Here is a 5,845-nt window from a genome sequence, read left to right on the forward strand (position 1 = left end):
TTTTCTTTCTATTTTTTTAATTTGCTTGCCTTCAACATTTACATTTGTGTAAAGGACCTTTGTTTATAATACAATATTCTCTGTGGGTTATTGTCTCCAAAGGAAATGTTCCTTCTGCTGGGTCAGCATACTACCCATCACATCAAAGCTATCAGTGATAGAATTTCTAGAAATATCTCCAACAGAGTCTAAATTTTATTAAGCAAGCATAATAGGGGGACATTATTCCCCTATTCTAGAAATAGAACTTCTTACCTTTATAGCTCATGCCCTCTGTCTTTTTAAAGACTTCTTGATGTACCATTAAACCACTTTTTATTCAGATCATTAACAATAATGGTTTCCAGTTTGGGGTCATGTATTATCCTCCAGGGATCATGTCAAGCTCTTCAGATTTGCTGTTTCATTCAAATCAAACACCAGTACCATTAAGTGGGTACTGTATTTGCTCTCCACTTTTGTTTTGTTTTTGAGACCTAAAGAAATTAAATAAGTCTCTTGATGTAACACAGCTAATGGAAAATGGATCTGTGACTGGGAAAACTGGGAGATCCCTTAGTTGGGTATTTACTCATCAACATTTACAAGGGCACAGATACTGAATACCTACTGTGAAGTGTTGACAAATTGTTCTTCGTGTGCGTATGCATAAGTATATTTATTTTTCTGGAAAATAATATAATGAAAATACTTTGGGTTATACATGCTTAAGTTTGAAAGCTGACTCTGTCACTTAATAGTTGGGTCATATGGGGGAAAATTATTAAATTGTCTAAGCCTGTTACTGTTCTGCAAAATAAATCTTATACTACTTCAATTTTTTATTAATGTAAAATGAAAAAATATTCGCTACAGTGCCTAGAGCAGGCTTTCAAAGCTGGCAGTGTTATTAAATTTAAAGAGAGCTTTTTATTCCTAGCACTGAAGGTTTAATTTCAAGGACTTCAAGGAATTAATATTTTTTAGGTATTGTTCAAACTAAATGAGCAAGAGAATAGAGAATGGCATTGAGAGCTTGAATTACTGGAGGCAAGTGCAATGTAGGAGACAAAGAGGCAGCGTAAGTATTAGTCAACTGAGAAGGCAGCATTAGTATTAGTCAACTGAGAAGGCAGCAGACAAACAACCAGGACACTCAGTTAAAGTCTAAGTTTCTGCCATGTTTCCCTCAAAATATGAAGAATACAGAAGGTACTAACTGGCTTCTTTATTTTTTTTCAGATGTCTATATTAGCTATCCAGAGCAATTAATTTATTCAGAAAACATTTACTAGATGATTCATTAAGTCAGGCCATTAGATATATTCTTTTGAAGTATTGAGGACATTTAAAAATAGAGCTGGAGTTGGCCATTGAGACCATCTAGCCAAATATGTGTCTTAGTTTGGCTTCCTCTAGAAATATACCCTAAGAAGGCTTTGAGTGCAAATAGTGCATTTGAGAGTGGAGGAAATAGCAATAAAGGAGTGAAGAACTGAGAAAAAGAAAAGATAAAGCCAATAAGGGGTATGTTTTCTAGCAAGCAATAAAGGCAATAAATATTTATCTGGTCATTGACACACTTTCATTTGCCTAAAGAATTATGACATAATTTACTTACCAGAGCAAAATATTTGGTATCAAACAGAGATATCTTCTAAATGAACTCCCATTGCTCACTAGCTGCAATTTCTTAAAATTATTTCAAATCATTTTTGTGACAAGGTATAAATATATAAAATATGTGTATTGTATGTATAATATACATGATAGCTCAGACAAGTTTCTTACCTTTAGTTTATTCAGGGATAGAAAAACTTACCTAATAGAGTTGCTAGGGAAAAAAACTAACACTTAGCTGACCACATCACAAGAGATCAGTATGTTTCTTTCTTTTTTTCTTTTTTTTGGCTGCTCACCCATTTATCATTTCTTTTCCATTACCAATTCAGCATCCCATCTAGAACTGCCTCCCCAAATTACAAGGACACTCTTCTTCCTTTCTCATGCCTTATTGACTCAAGGAACTGCACACTGATGTTTCATTTTTTCTTATTTTTATCTTACTTGTAGATTTTTTTCTGCTCTTGTAAAAATAGATTGGATATAATGGCCACATCTTATTATTAAGGTAGATTGAAAATAAGTGATGGAGAAGATGTGTGACTATTAGCCTATTATTTTAAAGATATTTTTAATGAGTATCAAACTCGTAATTATTGTCCACTGGAGAGTAAACGAGCTAAATCTTTCTTATTTTCTTTTTTACCCCATGAAAGAGACAAACTATAGAGTTTTGTTCAATATTAAATATCTGATCTGTTCAATGGACAAGTACTTAAAAGGGAATTATAAAGGGGAAATGAGAACTAGACTCAATGTTAAAAATCTTTAGTAGATGTATTGATTTTTTTCTTTTTATATTTCAACAATACAAGAAAAAGACATTTAATGATCACTGTTCGTGATGCTGAAAAAGCCATGGATGCCAGAGTTAAGCTTTGTACCATTAAAATATCAATGGCAGCATTTACCCTGTATGCAATTGCAAAGGTGCAGCTGAATCACAAGTGAATGGGTTCTGAATATTTGGCAACCTATCTAATCATTAGAGTTACTGATATCCACTTAGTATGTAGATTTTAGAACTTGGGAACTATATTTGTAAACTATCAGTAGTGGAAAGCAATCAGCATTGAGAAAAAACAAAACACAACAACTGACTAATATTATTCATAGGCAGTTTACCCAGCCTGCCATATATTTTTTAGGATCTCATTTTACATATTGGTTGAACCACATGAAATTCTATTCATATAAATCAAAAAGACTTAGAAATTCATATGGTTCAACATGATAGACAAAATGACACAGGTCTCTTCATGGAGCTATGCCATACCATGACAGTAGCCTCTTTTTTTTTTTTCAGGACCTAATGGACTTATGCCACTGTATTAATTGTAACACTACTATTTCTTTATCCATCCAACAATATTTATTGAGGGCCTACTGTTTGGCAGACTTGGTATCGGACAGAAAACCGATATCTTTACCCACATCAAATTTGTAATATAATAGATGACACATAAAATAAATAAGTAAAATATATATACATTATTTTAATCAGTATTAAGTGCTAAGAACAAAAATATGTAGCAGGGAAGGAAGATATTTTATGAGGGGATAGGGGTTGTAATTTTAAAGTTGTTCTGGAAGGTTTCAAGAAAAAGTCTGGAAGGAAGTGAAGGACAAGTTGTGTTGCTGTCTGTAAAAAGCATTGCAGGCAGAGGGGAAAGGAAGCATGCACATCCTGAGACAGGAGAATGCCTGGTGTGAGGAGAGGGTCCATATGGGTAGGTAAGGTAAGCCAGAGGGAAGAATAATGAATAAGAAGATGAGGAGAATAATGATGGCACCAGATGAAGTAAAGCCTTTTGAATCAGAGTACGAACTTTTTCTTTTACTCTGAGATGGGAAGCCTTAGGAGGTTCTGAACAAAGAAGTAACATTATCTTATTTGTTTTCTAACAGCCTTACTCTGTCTAGTGAGTTGGTAATAGACTTAGGAGCAGCAATAGATGCTGGAAGACAAATTAGGAGGCTGATATAATCATCCCAGTGAGACATGATTTACTTGGGATAGAATGGGGTGCCATGAAGAGGACAGAAAGAGGTTGGACTCTAGATGCATTTTAAACGTAGACTGAAAATATTTTCTGAAATGCAGAATATGAGTGTGAGTGGTACTGGGAGGTATTGGGAGTGACACCAAGACGTTTGGCTTTAATAGAAAGAAAGATCAAGTTGCTATATATATGTTGGAGAAAATTAGAAACAGAAATTTTGTGGTAGAGGAATGTCAGAATTTCAGTTTTGGATATATGGCATTTGAGAGGCCAAGTAGGTATTGAGTGTCAAGTAGCACATCAGTTAAGATTTAATTAGGGAGGCAGAACCAGTAAGAATGGTAGGGAAGAAGGGGATCATTCTAGAGATTAGACTTCCAAAATTGTTGGAACTGATGAAGGATTTTTTTGGAAAGCTGTAATCTTTGCATCTGATGGTGGTCCTAAAATCACTATTCCGCAGCAGCGTTGGCAGCTGGGGAGAAAACAGACGGCAAGAGAAAGTAAGCAGTACAAAATGAGCCCTGAAACAGCATGGAACAACCTAACGATGACAGAATAAAACCTGTGAGAACAAATCAGAACATGTGTCTCTCTCTCACTCCCTCTAACCTCGATGATGAGGGTTGCCTTGCAGAAGAAGCTGGATCACTTTGTTACAGAGATGCATGACGTGCTTGGCCTAAACCAGAGAAGTTGACAAGAGAAAATGCAATGGCAGCCAGAAAGGATTGGATAGTGTGGCCTCCCTCATTAACAAGGTGAGCCAGCAGACTAGTGAAATGTGTGTGAGCTGCGGCAGCACCAGGCACATTCAGTACTTAATGTCCATGGCTTTGCTTTCAAATCTCATTTTCTTCTGTGGTCTACCCTAACTTGGAAATATACAGAGTAGGGAATTATGGGAAATATTATCCCAGATTAGCCAGGTTGACCCACGATGAAACCACTGTGTCTTGTCAGTTACATAGTATACCCAGAACGCAGGGAGGCAGGATGGATTTAATTAAAGTGTGCATCTGGATTTATTCATTTGAAGGTGGTACTCAAAGTAAAGCAATTGGATTATATCACCTAAGGTATGCATGTAGGCAGAAGAGAGAACAGTGTCCATGAATGAAGTCCCAGAGCATTGCAATTTTTTGATGTCAGGAATGTGAGGAAGAACTTTCCAAGGACACTGAGAAAGAACAGTAAGAGTGTAAGAAGAAAATCAAGTGAGGATGGGATCCAAAAAGTCAAGCAAAGACAGAGTGATTCAAGGAAGAAAAGTGATCATTTCTCCTTTGCCCCCACCATTATCAAATTCCCTCATTAGGAATGTGGGCTTCAGGTTTTCATCCAAATTGTTTACTCTTTATTATGATAAAGAGTATAGGATAGTATCAGTCCTTTGTGTGTCATTAGATGGCAGAATAACTTGAAATACATTTTTTCTTTTTACAAGTGAGAAAAAGGATTATTAAGAAAACAACAATTTAGAAGTTTTCCCTTTGAATTTTATAGACTTGAGCACAATCTGAAGACAATTATAATTTTGATAATTAACACACTACACTGGGTGCTTATTTTATAATGAGGAAGTTCCTGAAGTTTATGACATGCAGATATAATAAGTAGGTTATTAAAAATGGCAATGTTCGGTGGTAACTGTTGTAACCCGTTGGGCAGCAGTAATCATGTGTAGCTCAGCAGTTCCATAACAGCACAATGTGTGGACATAACATCTTTCGCCATTACAGATAATCTATATTCCTAAAGGAAACCAGTGAGACAAGACTTTCCTATGTTTTCTTCAACCTAATAGATACCTCTGGATGTCTACTATGTCCTTTATGAAATCCGTCAACAGCCCATAACATTAAGTACAGTACTATCTCGTTATCTGGAATGTTCATACTGGAAATGATTCCATCTTTATTAATTGTGTCCAAACCACATTTTTTAGTTAAAGATCAACATCTACCAACTCCAAGAAATGAAGAATTACTGCAGAAAAAATTTAATTATTTCTCTGAAACAGCTTCCATTGCTTGGCCTATGGACTGCAGTACTTTGTCAACATAATCATTCACAGAAGAAGCATCTTTCTTTGCTTTAACACTGTAAACATTTTGCAGTTTTATATATGCACACCAAAATCTGCAATCATGTAGGAAGTTATGCCTCAAACAGGCATCTTTGGTCCTCCTTGGCCACACAGTCATTTAAGGCATAAGCTGAAATCCAAAGGATGGTGT

Source organism: Hyperoodon ampullatus (assembly GCF_949752795.1).
Source record: "Hyperoodon ampullatus genome assembly, chromosome: 7".
NCBI classification, from domain to species: Eukaryota; Metazoa; Chordata; class Mammalia; order Artiodactyla; family Ziphiidae; genus Hyperoodon; species Hyperoodon ampullatus.